Source organism: Somniosus microcephalus, chromosome 7 (assembly GCF_052327205.1).
Source record: "Somniosus microcephalus isolate GS21.2 chromosome 7, FLI_Smic_1.0, whole genome shotgun sequence".
NCBI lineage: Eukaryota > Metazoa > Chordata > Chondrichthyes > Squaliformes > Somniosidae > Somniosus > Somniosus microcephalus.
This window is the reverse complement of record NC_140993.1, coordinates 3,196,497-3,214,724: the sequence shown is the minus strand read 5'-3', so window position 1 is coordinate 3,214,724 and position 18,228 is coordinate 3,196,497. Positions and strand designations below refer to the sequence as shown.

General features: G+C 48.0%; 1 protein-coding gene and 1 long non-coding RNA gene across 2 annotated transcripts in view; both read left to right on the top strand.

Moving 5' to 3' along the window:
* Positions 1 to 18,228, top strand: part of sspo (SCO-spondin) — a 546,162-nt gene that overhangs the window by 372,771 nt on the left and 155,163 nt on the right. The window lies entirely within an intron of this gene.
* On the top strand, positions 516 to 16,816 carry LOC147114465 (uncharacterized). Its single transcript, XR_015078943.1, has 3 exons — positions 516 to 707; positions 16,216 to 16,312; positions 16,601 to 16,816. It is a non-coding gene; the product is annotated as an uncharacterized LOC147114465 (long non-coding RNA).

The window sequence follows — 18,228 nt, the reverse complement described above, 5'->3', positions numbered from 1 at the left end:
CAGATTGTGCCGGGGGTTGTGGGGAGTGTGAAGTGGGAGTCAGGGTGGGGGAGTGTGGGGGTCAGTCTGAACCATCCGTGTGACCGGTCACTCTTGTTCACAGATTGTGCCGGGGGCTGTGGGGAGTGTGAAGTGGGAGTCAGGGTGGGGGAGTGTGGGGGTCAGTCTGAACCATCCGTGTGACCGGTCACTCTTGTTCACAGATTGTGCCGGGGGCTGTGGGGAGTGTGAAGTGGGAGTCAGGGTGGGGGAGTGTGGGGGTCAGTCTGAACCATCCGTGTCACCGGTCACTCTTGTTCACAGATTGTGCCGGGGGCTGTGGGGAGTGTGAAGTGGGAGTCAGGGTGGGGGAGTGTGGGGGTCAGTCTGAACCATCCGTGTCACTGGTTACTCTTGTTCACAGATTGTGCCGGGGGCTGTGGGGAGTGTGAAGTGGGAGTCAGGGTGGGGGAGTGTGGGGGTCAGTCTGAACCATCCGTGTGACCGGTCACTCTTGTTCACAGATTGTGCCGGGGACCAGGTATTATTGTCCTGTGGCCGGTCGTGTCCTCGATCCTGTGACGATCTCTCGCCGGATGTGCTTTGTCTGGATGATGACGTTACCGATCCCGATCCCGATTGCCGGCCATCCTGTGGTTGTCCAGTTGGCCGGCTCCTGCAGAATGGGTCTTGTGTTCTCCGGAGCGAGTGTCACTGTAAGTCTCGAGGTAAGTGAAGGTCACTTTACATCAAACCCCCAACCCCAACAAGGTCACAACGCCAGAGACTCACAGAATCTTACAGCACAGAAAGAGGCCATTTGGACCATTGTGCCGATGCCGGCTCTTGGAGCTGCCCAATTTAGTTCCACAGCCCAGCTTTTCCCCATAACCCTGTGAATTCGTTCTCTTCAAGTACGTGTCCAACTGACTATTGAAAGTTCCGATGGAATCTGATTCCACCACACTTTCAGGTAGTGCGTTCCCGATCTTAACAACCCTCTGAGTGAAGAAACTTCTCCTCATTTCCCCTCTAGTTCTTTTACCAATTATTGTAAATCTATGACCTCTCGTTATCGACCCTCCTGCCAGAGGAAACAGTTTCTCCCTACTTGCTCGATCAAAGCCCCACATAGTTTTTGAACACCTCCATTAAATCTCCTCTTAGCCTTCTCTGCTCTAAGGAGAACAATCTCAGCTTCTCCAATATCTCCACATAACTGAACTCCCTCATCCCCTGGTGTCATCCTGGTAAACCTCCTCTGTACCCTCTCCAAGGCCTTGACATCCTTCCTAAAGTGGTGCCCACAATTGTACACAACACTCCAGCTGAGGTCTAACCAGAGATTTGTAAAGGTTTAGCAGGACTTCCTTGTTTTTGTCTTCAAAGCCCTTATTTACAAAGCCAAGTATTCCATACACTTTCTTAACTGCCTTATCAACTTGCCCTACCACCTTCAAGATTTGTGAATATTCACCCCCAGGTCCCTTTGTTCTTGGCATCTCACCCCACCCCCCTCAAGATAGGACCATTTAGATTAAATAAAAACAGAAAATGCTGGAAATACTCAGCAGGTCAGGCAGTATTGTGGGGAGAGAAACAGAGTTCATGTTTCAGGTCGATAACCCTTCATAGAGTCATAGAGTTATACAGCACAGAAAGAGGCATTTCGGCCCATCGCGTCCGCGCCGGCCATCAAGCCCTGTCTAATCTAATCCCATTTTCCAGCATTTGGTCCGTAGCCTTGTATGCTCTGGCATTTCAAGTGCTCATCTAAATGCTTCTTGAATGTTGTGAGGGTTCCTGCCTCTACCACCCTTTCAGGCAGTGAGTTCCAGATTCCAACCACCCTCTGGGTGAAAAAGTTTTTCCTCAAATCCCTCTAAACTTCCTGCCCCTTACCTTGAATCTATTTTTTTTTAATTCATTGATGGGATGTGGGCGTCGCTGGCTGGCTAGGCCTGCATTTAGTGCCCATCCCTAATTGCCCTCGAGAAGATAGTGGTGAGCCGCCTTCTTGAACCGCTGCAGTCCATATGGTGTAGGTACACCCACAATGCTGTTAGGAACGGAGTTCCAGGATTTTGGCCCAGCGACAGTGAAGGAATGGCGATACAGGTCCAAGTCAGGATGGTGTGTGGCTTGGAGGGGAACTTGTAGGTGGTGATGTTCCCATGCGTCTGCTGCCCTTGTCCTTCTAAGTGGTAGAGGTCACGGGTTTGGAAGGTGCTGTTGAAGGAGCCTTGGCGAGTTGCTGCAGTGCATCTTGTAGATGGTACACACTGCAGCCACAGTGCGTCGGTGGTGGAGGGAGTGAATGTTGAAGGTGGATGGGGTGCCAATCAAGCGGGCTGCTTTATCCTGAATGGTGTTGAGCTTCTTGAGTGTTGTTGGAGCTGCACTCATCCAGGCAAGTGGAGAGTATTCCATCACATGCCCCCTTGTTATTGACCCCTCTACAAAGGGGAAAAGTTCCTTTCTATCTACCCTATCTATGCCCCTCATCATTTTGTACACCTCAATCAGGTCCCCCCTCAGCCTTCTCCGCTCCAAGGAAAACAACCCCAGCCTGTCCAGTCTCTCTTCATAGCTGAAGCGCTCCAGCCTAGGTAACATCCTGGGGAACCTCCTCTGCACCCTCTCCAAAGCAATCATATCCTTCCTATAGTGTGGCGACCAGAACTGCACACAGTATTCCAGCTGTGGCCTAACCAGCGTTTTGTACAGCTCCATCATAACCTCCCTGCTCTTATATTCTGTGCCTCGGCTAATGAAGGCAAGTATCCCATATGCCTTTTTAACCACCTTATCCACCTGTTCTGCTGCCTTCAGGGATCTATGTACATGCACACCAAGGTCCCTCTGATCCTCTGTCTTTCCTAGGGTCCTACCATTCATTGTGTATTCCCTTGCCTTGTTAGTCCCTCCAAAATGCATCGCCTCACACTTTTCAGGGTTAAATTCCATTTGCCACTGTTTCGCCCATCTGACCAACCCATCTATATCGTCCTGCAGACTGAGGCTACCCTCCTCGCTATTTACCACCCCACCAATTTTCGTGTCATCTGCGAACTTACTGATCATACCTTTTACATTCACATCCAAATCATTAATGTAGACCACAAACAGCAAGGGACCCAGCACCGATCCCTGCGGTACCCCACTGGACACAGGCTTCCAGTCACAAAAACAACCTTCGACCATCACCCTCTGCCTTCTGCCACTAAGCCAGTTTTGGATCCAATGTGCCAAGGCACCCTGGATCACATGGGCTCTTACCTTCTTGACCAGCCTCCTATGCGGGACTTTATCAAAAGCCTTACTGAAATCCATGTATACCACATCCACTGCACTACCCTCATCCACACACCTAGTCACCCCCTCGAAAAATTCAATCAATTGGTCAGACATGATCTTCCCTTGACAAAGCCATGCTGACTATCCCTGATTAAACCTTGCCTCTCCAAGTGGAGACTAATTCTGTCCCTCAGAATTTTTTCCAATAATTTCCCTACCACTGATGTTAGGCTCACTGGCCTGTAATTCCCTGGTTTATCCCTACTACCCTTCTTGAATAATGGTACTACGTTAGCTGTTCTCCAGTCCTCTGGCACATCCCCTGTGGCCAGAGAGGTTCTGAAAATTTGTGTCAGAGCCCCTGCAATCTCCTCCTTTGCCTCACACAGCAGCCTGGGATACATCTCGTCCGGGCCTGGAGATTTATCCACTTTTAAGCCTGCTAAAACCGCCAGTACCTCCTCCCTCTCGATGCTAATATGTTCAAGTATATCACAGTCCCCCTGCCCGATTTCTATGTCTACATCGTCCTTCTCCTTAGTGAACACAAGATGCAAAAAATTCATTTAAAACCCCACCTACATCTTCTGGCTCCACACACATGTTGCCACTTTGGTCCCTAATGGGCCCTACTCTTTCCCTAGTTATCCTCTTGCCCTTAATATACTTATAAAACACCTTAGGATTTTCCTTTATTTTGCTCGCCAGTGTTATTTCATGGCCCCTCCTCGCTCTCCTAATTTATTTTTTAAGTATCCCCTGCACTTTTTATACTCCTCTAGGGCTTCCTCTGTCTTTAGCCTTTTGTATCTGCCAAAAGCCTCCCTTTTTTTCCTAATCCATTCTCGTATATCCCTTGACATCGAAGGTTCCCTGGGCTTGTTGGTCCCACCCTTGACCTTTACGGGAACATGTTGCCATTGTACTCTCTCAATTTCCTTTCTGAAAGACTCCCATTGCTCCGATGTGGATTTTCCTACAAGTAGCTGATCCCAGTCCACTTTGGCCAGATCCTGCCTTATCATATTAAAATCGACCTTCCCCCAATTTAGAACCTTTATTTCCGGTCCATCTCTGTCCTTTTCCATGACTACCTTAAATCTCACCGAATTATGGTCACTGTCACCAAAATGCTCACCTACTAACACTTCTACCACTTGCCCGGCCACATTCCCTAGAATTAGGTCCAGTACTGCCCCCTCTCTTGTAGGACTTTCTACATGCTGGCTCAAAAAGCTCTCCTGGATGCACTTTAAGAATTCTGCACCCTCTAAGCCTTTCACACTTTGACTATCCCAGTTAATATTGGGGAAGTTGAAATCCCCCACTATTATTACCCTATTATTTGCACACTTCTCTGAGATTGCCTACATATCTGTTCCTCTATCTCCCCCTGACTGTTTGGGGGCCTATAGTACACTCCCAGCAAAGTGCTTGTCCCCTTTTTGTTTTTAAGTTCTACCCATATGGCTTCATTAGAGGAACCTGTTAATATATCATCCCCCCTTACGGCCGTAATTGACTCCTTAATTAATATTGCGACACCCCCTCCTCTTTTACCTCCCCCCCCGTCTCGCCTGAAGATTCTATACCCCAGAATATTGAGCTGCCAGTCTTGCCCCTCCCTCAACCATGTCTCCGTGATAGCAATAATATCATACTCCCATGTGTCCATCAACACCTTCAATTCATCCACCTTATTCGCAAGACTCCTTGCATTAAAATAAGTGCCATCCAGCCTTGCCCTACTCCCTTGTGCCGTTACATATTTGCTCTGCCTTCCAGGCTGACTTGTTTTTTCCTCTATATTTGGCTGTACATCACCCCCTATTATAGCTCCACTCTGTATCCCATCCCCCTGCCAAGTTAGTTTAAACCCCCCCCCCAACAGTACTAGCAAACTTCCCCGCAAGGATATTTGTCCCGTTCTGGTTCAGGTGCAGACTTGTACAAGTCCCACCTTCCCCAGAAGCAGACCCAGTGATCCAGGAAACTAAAACCCTCCCTCCTGCACCAACTCTTTAGCCACGCATTCATCTGCTCTATCCTTCTATTCCTATACTCACTAGCACGTGGCACTGGGAGTAATCCAGAGATTACAACCTTTGAGGTCCTGCTCTTTAATCTGCTACCTTGCTCCCTAAATTCTTGCTGCAGGACCTCATCCCTCTTCCTACCCATGTCGTTGGTCCCAATGTGAACCACGACCTCCGACTGTTCACCCTCCCCCTTCAGAATGCCCTGCAGCCTTTCAGTGACATCCTTGACCCTGGCACCAGGGAGGCAACAAACCATCCTGGAGTCACATCTACGGCCACAGAAATGCCTATCTGTTCCCCTTACGATAGAATCCCCTACCACTATTGCTCTCCCACTCTTTTTCCTCCCTTCCTGAGCAGCAGAATCACCCCGGTGCCAGGAAGTTGGCTGCTGCTGCCTTCCCCATGTAAGTCATCCCCCTCAACAGTATCCAAATCGGCATACCTGTTTGAGAGGGGGATGGCCACAGGGGTCCCCTGCACTACCTGCCTGCTTCTACTGCTCCGCCTGATGGTCACCCATTTCTCTTCTGCCTATGCAGCCCTTACCTGCGGTGTGACCAACTCACTAAACGTGTTATCAACGACCCTCGCAGCATTGCGAATGCTCCAAAACTCATCCATCCGCAGCTCCAGCGCCTCAATGCGGTCTGCTAGTAGCTGCAGCTAGATACATTTCTGGCACACATGGTCGTCAGGGACACTGGCAGCGTCCCTGATTTCCCACATAGCGCAGGTGGAGCATAACACGGGGCTGGGCTGTCCTGACATGACTTACCCTTTAATTAATTGCAATTAAATTAAACAAATGAATCCCACCAATTTCACGACAATTAAATGATATAATTAAGGGCCCTGGTTTACAAACTGTCCCCGCTATACCACAGAGACCTTAAAAACTATAAACCACAGAGTTAAAGTTTTAAAAAGAGAGAAATACTCCAACCAATCACTTACCTGTTTTGTGGTGACGTCACACTTCGATTACTTTTTACTTCTCTCCTTCCCTGAGATTGGAGATTGGTGAGGCCTCCCTGAGCCTCTGGGGCCTTTTATAGTTGCTCCGAGACTCCTCCCGCTGCCGCCACTGATGCACTGAGGCCTACCTGAGCCTCTGGGGCCTTTTATAGTTGCTCCGTCGCTCCGAGATTCCTCCCGCCGCCGCCGCTGATGCACTTCGTCAGAACTCACCTAGCTTATACTGTCTCTCAATGTTATTACTCCCAAAGTGCATCACTTCACACTTATCCACATTAAATTGCATCTGCCATGTGTCTGCCCATATCACCAGACTGTCTATGTCCTCCTGAAGTCTTCTACAATCCTCCTGTTGGTGAGCAACAAGCACAATTAGCTGTGTGGCAATATGATGTTGTGGCATTAACGGAAACATGGTTTAAAAACGGTGAGGACTGGGCACTTAATATTCAAGGGTACAAGGTGTTCAGAAAAGATAGGGAAGGAAAAAAGGGAGGTGGGGTGGCAGTGCTGATTAAGAATGACATTGTAGTGTTGGAAAGGGAGGATGTTCTTGAGGGGACAAGGACAGAATCCATTTGGTTAGAGTTGAGGAGCAAAAAGGGTCTGATCATGCTATTGGGGGTATTCTACAGGCCTCCAAATAGTGAGAGGGAGGTAGAGGAGCAAATCTGCAGGGAAATCACCAGAGATATGCAAGAGCTATAGAGTGGTGATATTGGGAGACTTTAATTACCCAAATATCGATTGGGATAATGCTAGGGTCAAGGGAAAGGAGGGGAAGGAATTTCTGAAATGTGTTCAGGAGAACTGCCTTGGCCAGCATGTTCTTGGCCCAACTAGGAAGGAGGCATTGCTGGATCTGATGCTGGGGAATGAGGTGGGCCAGGTCGACCAAGTGTCTGTGGGAGAACACTTGGGTACGAGTGATCATCGTATCATAAGATTTAGATTAGCAATGGAGAGGAGCAAGGAACAATCTAGAGTGGAACTTCAAAGCTGGAATAGGGCTAACTTCAATGGGATGCGAAGAGATCTAGCCAGGGAAAAAAAAGGTGTATGATGCATGTCAGGTGAATTCTTCAAGGGAGAGCCAGACCAAATACAATAAGTTGAGAGGGGATGTGAAAATGAAAGTAAGATTGGCAAAGAGAGAATATGAGAGTAGAATGGCGGGTAACATAAAAGGGAACTCAAAAATCTTCTACCGGCATGTAAACAGTAAGTGGGTAGTAAGAGGTGGGGTGGGGCCTATTAGAGACAAAGAAGGTGATAGAAACATAGAAACATAGAAGATAGGAGCAGGAGTAGGCCATTCGGCCCTTCGAGCCTGCTCCGCCATTCAACGAGATCATGGCTGATCATCCAAACCCTAGCACCCGGTCCCTACACCGACAGCCATCCCACCCAAGCCCTATCCCCGTAACCCCACGTATTTAATCCCCCCTAACACTAAGGGCCAATTTTTTTTTTTTATCATGGCCAATCAACCTAACCCGCACATCTTTGGACTGTGGGAGGAAACCGGAGCACCCGGAGGAAACCCACGCAAACACGGGGAGAATGTGCAAACTCCACACAGACAGTCACCCGAGGCCGGATTTGAACCCGGGTCCCTGGCGCTGTGAGGCAACAGTGCTAACCACTATGCCACCGTGCCGCCCTTATGCACCGTGATATATGCTTAGAGGCGCAGGGCAAGGCTAGAATACTCAATGAGTACTTTGTATCGGTGTTTACTAAGGAGGTGGATGCTGACAAAATATCGGTAGAAGTGGAAAAGGTAGAAGCAATGGAAGGGGTGAAAATTGATAGACCGGATGTACTAGAAAAGCTGGGTATGCTTAGAGTGGATAAGTCACCTGGTCCAGGTGGCTTGCATCCCAGATTGCCAAGGGAATTGGGGGAGGAGCTAGCGGAAGGGCTTGCCATAATTTTCCAATCTTCCCTAGATGCAGGGGAGTCGGAGAGTCATAGAGTTATACAACACAGAAAGACCCCTCTACTAAGGGGAAAAGTTCCTTTCTATCTACCCTATCTATGCCCCTCATAATTTTGTACACCTCAATCAGGTCCCCCCTCAGCCTTCCCTGCTCTAAAGAAAACAACTCCAGCCTGTCCAGTCTCTCTTCATAGCTGAAGCGCTCCAGCCCAGGTAACATCCTGGTGAATCTCCTCTGCACCCTCTCCAATGGAATCACATCCTTCCTATATAGTGTGGCGACCAGAACTGCACACAGTATTCCAGCTGTGGTCTAACTAGCATTTTGTACAGCTCCATCATAACCGCCCTGCTCTTATATCCTATGCCTCGGCTAATGAAGGCAAGTATCCCATATGCCTTTTTAACCACCTTATCTACCTGTCCTGCTGCCTTCAGGGATCTATGTACATGCACACCAAGGTCCCTCTGATCCTCTGTCCTTCCTAGGGTCCTACCATTCATTGTGTATTCCTTTGCCTTGTTAGTCCTCCCAAAATGCATCACCTCACACTTTTCAGGGTTAAATTCCATTTGCCACTGTTCTGCCCATCTGACCAACCTGTTCATATCGTCCTGTAGCCTGAGGCTTCCCTCCTCGCTATTTACCACTCCACCAATTTTCGTGTCATCTGCGAACTTACTGATCATAACTCCTACATTCATATCTAAATCAATAATGTACACTACAAACAGCAAGGGACCCAGCACCGATCCCTGCGGTACACCACTGGACACAGGCTTCCAGTCACAAAAACAACCTTCGACCATCACCCTCTGCCTCTTGCCACTAAGCCAATTTTGGATCCAATGTGCCAAATTGCCCTGGATCCCATAGGCTCTTACCTTCTTGACCAGTCTCCCATGTGGGACTTTGTCAAAAGCCTTACTGAAGTCCATGTAGACTATATCAACTGCGCTACCCTCATCCACACACCTAGTCACCCCCTCGAAAAATTCAATCAAATTGGTTAGACATGATCTCCACCTGACAAAGCCATGCTGACTATCCCTGATTAATCCTTGCCACTCCAAGTGGAGACTAATTCTGTCCCTCAGAATTTTTTCCAATAATTTCCCCACCACTGATGTTAGGCTCACTGGCCTGTAATTCCCTGGTTTATCCCTACTACCCTTCTTGAATAATGGTACTATGTTAGCTGTCGTCCAGTCCTCTGGCACCTCCCCTGTGGCCAGAGAGGTTCTGAAAATTTGTGTCACAGCCCCTGCAATCTCCTCCCTTGCCTCACAGACCAGGCTGGGATACATCTCGTCTGGGCCTGGGGATTTATCCACTTTTAAGCCCGCTAAAACCGCTTGTACCTCCTCCCTCTCAATACTAATTTGTTCAAGTATATCACAATCTTCCTGCCTGATTTCTATTCCTACATCGTCCTTCTCCATAGTGAACACAGATGCAAAATATTCATTTAAAACCTCACCTACATCTTCCGGCTCTACACACAGATTGCCACTTTGGTCCCTAATGGGCCCTACTCTTTCCCTGGTTATCCTCTTGCCCTTAATATACTTATAATAAAACACCTTGAGATTTTCCTTTATTTTGCCCACCAGTGTTTTTTCATGCCCCCTCTTCGCTCTCCTAATTTCTTTTTTAAGTACCCCCCTGCACTTTCTATACTCCTCTAGAGGTGGCTGAGGTTTGGAAAGTGGCAAATGTGACAGCATTGTTGAAGAAAGGGTGTAAGGACAACCCTAGTAACTACAGGCCGGTCAGTTTAACATCAATGGTGGGTAAAGTTTTAGAAACAATAATCAAGGAGAGCCAACACGGATTTGTGAAGGGCAGATCGTGTTTGACTAATCTAATTGAATTTTTTGATGAAGTAACAGGGCAGATTGATGAACGGAATGCAATGGAGGTTGTCTCCATGGATTTTAGAACGGCGTTTGACAAAGTATCACATGCAGGAAACTTTGTTATATCCGGCACCGACGGGACCGAGCTGTTGCCGATCTATCAAAACTGCCGGACATACAAAGTTAATGTTGAAGCATACAGAGGTTTTCATCTCCGTACCTGACAACAAACACTGTTGCTTAGCAACAGCTTGTAAACAGTCGGCCCGTACCTTGGAAGCGTCTCTGTAGCTTAGCAACAGCTTCAGAGAGACTTTTCAGAGCCCGACTGTTGAAAACAAAGCCACGAGAAGAAAAAAAACCTAACAAAACGGCTCCTGATTTCTGCCGGTAGATCGCGGTTTCCGGACATACAACCTCCGGATAAACCAAAGTTTCCTGTAGAAGGCTGGTTAACAAAATTGAGGCTTATGGAGTAGGTGGGTCAGTGGCAGCTTGGCTTAAGGACAAAACAGCGAGTTGTGGTAAATGGCTGTTTTTCAGACTGGAGGATGGTAGACAGTGGTGTCCCCCAAGGGTCAGTGCTGGGGCCACTGCTTTTTTTGATATATATAAATGACTTGGATATTGGAATACAAAGTAGAATTTCTAAATTTGCCGATGACACCAAACTTGGGGGTGTGACAAACAGTGAGGATGATACCAATCGACTGCAACAGGACATAGAAAGGCTAGCAGAATGGGCAGACAAGTGGCAGATGGAATTTAATACAGAGAAGTGTGAGGTGATGCATTTTGGCAGAAGGAACAGGGAGAGGCAATATACACTTAATGGCACAGTTTTAAAGAGTGTGCAGGGACAGAGGGAGCTGGGAGTTAATGTGCACAGGTCCCTGAAGGTTGGAGAAGCTGGATTTGTTTTCATTAGAGCTAACATAGAAACATAGGAGCAGGATTCGGCCCTTCGAGCCTGCTCCGCCATCCAGTAGGGATAAACGGTCTTTTTCAGGATGGCAGGCTGTGACTAGTGGGATACCGCAAGGATCGGTGCTTGGGCCCCAGCTATTCACAATCTATATCAATGATGTGGATGAGGGGACTAAATGTAACATTTCCAAATTTGCTGATGACACAAAGCTAGGTGGCAGTGTCAGTTGTGAATAGGATGTGAAGAGGCTTCAAGGGGACCTTGACAGGCTCAGTGAGTGGGTGAGAACATGGCAGATGGAATATAATGTGGATAAATGTGAAGTTATCCACTTTGGTAGAAAAAACAGAAAGGCAGAGTATTTCCTAAATGGTGAAAGATTGGGGAATGCAGATGCTCAAAGGGACCTGGGTGTCCTTGTACATGAGTCACTGAAAGTGAATGTGCAGGTGCAGCAAGTCATTAGGAAGGCAAATGGTATGCTGGCCTTCATTACAAGAGGATTTGAGTACAGGAGTAAAAAAGTCTTACTCCAATTATATAGGGCCTTGGTGAGACCACACCTGGAGTACTGTGTACAATTTTGGTCTCCTTACCTAAGGAAGGATATACTTGCCATAGAGGGAGTGCAACGAAGGTTCACGAGATTGATTCCTGGGATGGCGGAACTGTCGTATGAAAAGAGATTGAGTAAACAAGGCCTGTATTCTCTTGAATTCAGAAGAATGAGAGGGGATCTCATTGAAGCATAGAAAATTATTACAGGGCTCAATAGGGTGGATGCTGGGAGAATGTTTCCCTTGGCTGGGGAGTCTAGAACCAGGGGCCACATGCTCAGGATAAAGGGTAGGCCATTCAGGACTGAGATGAGAAGAAATTTCTTCACACAGAGGGTGGTGAATCTTTGGAATTCTCTACCCCAGAGGGCTGTGGAGGCTCAGTCATTGGGTATATTCAAAACAGAAGTCGATAGATTTCTGACTAGTAAGGGCATCAAGGGATATGTCGATAGGGCCGGTGAATGGAGTTGAGACAGAAGATCACCCATGATCTCATTGAATGGCGGAGCAGGCTTGAAGGGCCGAATGGCCTACTCCTGCTCCTAGTCTTATGTTCTTATTCAGTATGATCATGGCTGATCCTCTATCTCAGTACCATATTCCCGCTCTCTCCTCAGTACCATATTCCCGCTCTCTCCCCATACCCCTTGATGCCTTTTGTGTCTATAAATCTATCTATCTCCTTCTTAAATATATTCAGTGACTTGGCCTCCGCAGCCTTCTGTGGTAGAGAATTCCATAGGTTCACCACCCTCTGAGTGAAGAAATTTCTTCTCATATCAGTCCTAAATGTCCTACCCCGTATCCTGAGACTGTGACCCCTCGTTCTCGATCCCCCCAGCGAGGGGAAATATCCTCCCTGCATCCAGTCTGTCTAGCCCTGTCAGAATGTTATCCGTTTCAATGAGGTCCTTTCTCATTTTTCTAAACTCTAGTGAATACAGGCCTAGTCGACCCAATCTCTCCTCATATGACAGTCCTGCCATCCCAGGAATCAGTCTGGTGAACCTTCGCTGCACTCCCTCTAGGGCAAGTGTATCCTTTCTTAGGTAAGGAGACCAAAACTGCACACAGTACTCCAGGTGTGGTCTCACCAAGGCCCTGTACAACTGTAGTAAGACATCCTTGCTCCTGTACTCAAATCCTCTTGCAATGAAGGCCAACATACCATTTGCCTTCCTAACTGCTTGCTGCACCTGCATGTTTGCTTTCAGTGACTGGTGACAAGGACACCCAGGTCCCTTTGTACATCAACATTTCCCAAACTATCACCATTTAAATAATACTCTGCCTTTCTGTTTTTCCTACCGAAGTGGATAACTTCACATTTATCCACGTTATACTGCATCTGCCATGTATTTGCCCACTCACTCAACTTGTCTAAATCGCCTTGAAGCCTCTTTGCATCCTCCTCACAACTCACAATCCCACCTAGTTTCGTGTCGTCGGCAAACTTGGAAATATTACATTTGGTTCCCTCATCCAAATCATTGATATATATTGTGAATAGCTGGGGCCCAAGCACTGATCCCTGCGGTACCCCACTAGTCACCGCCTGCCACCCCGAAAAAGACCCATTTATTCCTACTCTCTGTTTCCTGTCTGTTAACCAATTTTCAATCCATGCCAGTATATTATTCCCAATCCCATGTGCTTTCATTTTGCACACTAACCTCTTGTGTGGGACTTTATCAAAGGCCTTCTGAAAATCCAAATACACCACATCTACTGGTTCTCCCTTATCTATTCTACCAGTTACATCCTCAAACAACTCCAGTAGATTTGTCAAACACGATTTCCTTTTCACAAATCCATGTTGACTTTCTGTAATCCCGTTGATATTTTCTAAGTGTCCTGTTATCACATCCTTTATAATCGACTCTAGCATTTTCCCTACTACTGATGTTAGGATTTGTTTTCATTACAGCAAAGGAGGTTGAGGGGTGATTTGATCGAGGTGTACAAGATTATGACGGGTTTGGATAGGCTAGACGGTGAAAGGCTGTTCCCACTAGTTGATGGTACAAGGACTAGGGGACACAGATTTAAGGTTTTGGGCAAGAGATACAGGGGGGATGTGAGGGAAAACTTTTTTATGCAGCAAGTGGTGAGGACCTGGAACTCGCTGCCGGCAGAAGTGGTGGAAGCGGAGACACTCGGGGAGACTGGATAGGCACTTGAGGGAAATAAACTTGTACATAAGGCCATAAGAAGTAGGAGCAGGAGACGGCCATTCGGCCCCTCGAGCCTGCTCCGCCATTCAATAAGATCATGGCTGATCTGATCTTGGCCTCAACTCCACTTCCCTGCCCGCTCCCCATAACCCTCGACTCCCTTATCGTTCAAAAATCTGTCTATCCCCACCTTAAATATACTCAATGACTCCGCCTCCACAGCTCTCTGGGGAAGAGAATTCCACAGATTCACGACCCTCTGGGAGAAGAAGCTCCTCCTCATTTCTGTTTTAAAAGGGCGACCCCTTATTCTGAAATTATACCCTCTAGTTCTAGATTCCCCCACGAGGGGGAACATTCTCTCTGCATCTACCCTGTCGAGCCCCTTCAGAATCTAATGTTTCAATAAGATACCCTCTCATTCTTCTAAACTCCAATGAGTATAGGCCCAACCTGATAAGAACATAAGACAGGGCTACGGGGATAGAGCGGGGGAATGGGACTGACTGGATTGCTCTACAGAGAGCCGGCACGGACTCGATGGGCCAAATGGCCTCCACTTTGGTGGCAAAAACAGGAAGGCAGATTATTATTATCTTAACAGCAATAGATTGGGAGAAGGGGAAGTGCAACGAGACCTGGGTGTCCTTGTGCACCAGTCGCTGAAGGTAAGCATGCAGGTGCAGCAGGCGGTTAAGAAGGCAAATGGTATGTTGGCCTTCGTAGCGAGAGGGTTCGAGTACAAGAACAAGGATGTCTTGCTGCAGTTGTACAGGGCCTTGGTGAGACCACACCTTGAGTATTGTGTGCAGTTTTGGTCACCTTATTTGAGGAAGGATGTTCTTGCCATGGAGGGAGTGCAGCAAAGATTCACCAGACTGATACCTGGGATGGCAGGAATGACGTATGAGGAGACATTGGGTCGATTGGGCTTATACTCGCTGGAGTTTCAAAGAATGAGAGGGGATCTCATTGAAATGTATAAAATTCTAACAGGACTAGACAGACTAGATGCAGGAAGGATGTTCCCGATGGCCGGGGAGTCCAGAACCAGGGGTCACAGTCTAAGGATAAGGGGTAAGCCATTTAGGACAGAGATGAGGAGGAATTTCTTCACCCAGAGAGTGGTGAACCTGTGGAATTCTCTATCACAGAAGGCAGTTGAGGCCAATTCATTAAATATATTCAAGAAGGAGTTAGATATATTTCTTAGGGCTAAAGGGATCAAGGGATATGGGGAGAAGGCAGGGACAGGGTACTGAACTTGGATGATCAGCCATGATCTCATTGAATGGCGGAGCAGGCTCGAGGGGCCGAATGGCCTACTCCTGCTCCTGTCTTCTATGTTTCTAAGTTTCTTCTGTGCCTCTATAACTCTTCACAGTTTACTACGTTGCCAAGTTTTGTGTCATCTGCAAACTTGTATTCATGACTACAGTCAGAACATGTGCCATCAATTCAGGAAAATTGTCTTTACCCAGAGAGTGGTTAGGATGTGGAACTCGCACATCTACCCTATCAAATCCTTTCATTATGGTTTCAGGGATGAAGGATTTACTAGAATGGTAACGGGGATGAGGGATTTACTGGAATGGTATCAGGGATGAGGGATTTACTGGAATGGCAACGGGGATGAGGGATTTACTGGAATGGTAACGGGGATGAGGGATTTACTGGAATGGTTTCAGGGATGAAGGATTTACTGGAATTGTAATGGGGATGAGGGATTTACTAGAATGGTATCAGGGATGAGGGTGTGGAGTTACTTCAGACTCGAGAAGCTGGAATTGTTCCCCTTGGAGCAGCGAAGGTTAAGGGGAGATTTAGTTGAGATGTTCAGGATTATTCCAGTGGCAGGAGGTTCGGTAACCAGAGGGCTCTGATTTTAGGTCATTGTTAAAAGAACCAGAGGCGACATGAGGAAAATAATTTCAAGCAGTTAGTTGTTGTGATCTGGAATGCGCTGCCTGAAAGGGCGATGGAAGCAGATTCAATAATAACTTTCAAAAGGAAGTTGGGTAAATACTTGAAAAGGAGAAATTCACAGGGCTCTGGGGAAAGAGCAGGGGAGTGGGACTAATTGGAGAGCTCGTTCAAAGAGCCGGTACAGGCACGATGGGCCAAATGGCGGCCTCCTGTGCTGTATGATTCTATGATTCTACAAAATCTAGCAGATTCCAAGTTGGTCAGATTAACCCTTTCCTTACCGTGTGGTGAGTGAGCAGGGAAGCGGGTTTAGCCACAGACTGGTACGAACGCGAGCTTGTCCCTGTGCTCGGACACTCTCTGATGGTGAAGGAGTGAAGTTGGGAGCATGCTGTGTGTGGCGTTCCGGCTGGCTGAGCTGTATATAGGACGCTGGTGCCCAGGGCTCGGGAATGTACCTTGTACACACGGATTTGTGATTTGTGTTGGTGTTTATAAATATTTCTGAAAATTCTCATTCATTTGCTCCCAGGCACGAGTGTGAACAGCAGCTGGAGACTTTATCCAGATGTTGAGGACTGGACGTATACGGAGGCGGGAGAGAGCAGGCAGATTGAGTGCGACAACTGGTGAGATCCTGCTCCAATATTCCAGTCCCAACTATTGACTGTCTCATAGGACACGGGCCCCGCCCCCCTGGGACACTGGCCCCTCCCCCCTGGGACACCGGCCCCTCCCCCCTGGGACACCGGCCCCTCCCCCTGGGACACCGGCCCCTCCCCCCTGGGACACCGGCCCCTCCCCCCTGGGACACCGGCCCCTCCCCCTGGGACACCGGCCCCTCCCCCCACTGGTCCCTCCCCCTCACTCCGCGGCCAGCCTTACTCATTAAGTCCGACTCATGCCTCTTTTTTCAGTACGTGTGTGAATGGTGAGCTGGAGTGTTCCCCACATCCCGCCTGTCAGTTAAACGGAGCATGGAGTCCGTGGGGCTCATGGACCCCCTGCTCAGAGCCATGTGGAGGAGGGTTCCAGCACCGGGTCCGAGAGTGTGACAGTCCGAGGCCCCAGAGCGGCGGGACAGGATGTCCCGGATCCCCGGATCAGAGGAGGGAATGCAACAAGAAGCAATGTGGAGGTGAGACGCTCGGGGCTGGAGCACGGGCTCATCACAACACACACATGGAATTGGGGGTAATATACCAGCATGGATTGAGAATTGGGTAACAGACAGGAAACAAAGAGTAGGGATAAATGGGTATTTTCAGGATGGCAGGCTGTGACTAGTGGGGTACCGCAAGGATCGGTGCTTGGACCCAGCTATTCACAATCTATATCAATGATTTGGATGAGGGGACTAAATGTAACATTTCCAAATTTGCTGATGATACAAAGCTAGTGTCAGATGCGAAGAGGCTTCAAGGGGATCTCGACAGGCTCAGTGAGTGGGCGAGAACATGGCAGATGGAATATAATGTGGATAAATGTGAAGTTATCCACTTTGGTAGAAAAAACAGAAAGGCAGAGTATTTCCTAAATGGTGAAAGATTGGGGAATGCAGATGCTCAAAGGGACCTGGGTGTCCTTGTACATGAGTCACTGAAAGTGAATGTGCAGGTGCAGCAAGCCATTAGGAAGGGAAATGGTATGCTGGCCTTCATTACAAGAGGATTTGAGTACAGGAGTAAAGAAGTCTTACTCCAATTATATAGGGCCTTGGTGAGACCACACCTGGAGTACTGTGTACAATTTTGGTCTCCTTACCTAAGGAAGGATATACTTGCCATAGAGGGAGTGCAACGAAGGTTCACGAGATTGATTCCTGGGATGGGGGGACTTGTATGAGAAGAGATTGAGTAAACTAGGCCTGTATTCTCTTGAATTCAGAAGAATGAGAGGGGATCTCATTGAAGCATACAAAATTATTACAGGGCTTGATAGGGTGGATGCTGGGAGAATGTTTCCCTTGGCTGGGGAGTCTAGAACCAGGGGCCACAGCCTCAGGATAAAGGGTCGGCCATTCAGGACTGAGAGGAGGAGAAATTTCTTCACACAGAGGGTGGTGAATCTTTGGAATTCTCTACCCCAGAGGGCTGTGGAGGCTCAGTCATTGGGTATATTCAAAACAGAAGTCGATAGATTTCTGACTAGTAAGGGCATCGAGGGATATGGCAATAGGGCCGGTGAATGGAGTTGAGGCAGAAGATCAGCCATGATCTCATTGAATGGCGGAGCAGGCTCGAAGGGCCGAATGGCCGACTCCTGCTCCTATTTCTTATGTTCTTAACACGGGGAGCTCCGTCGCCACACGCAGTATATTGATCCCGATAATTCCGATGTTACCGTATTTATTACCTTTGTTACCTCTAGACTTGAGTATTCCAACACACTCCTGGCTGGCTTCCCACATTCTACCCTACGTAAACTTGAGGTCATCCAAAACTCAGCTGCCTGTGTCCTAACTCGCACCAAGTCATAGAGTCATAGCAGCACAGAAGGAGGCCATTCAGCCCATCGAGTCCGTGCCGGCTCTCTAGAGCAATCC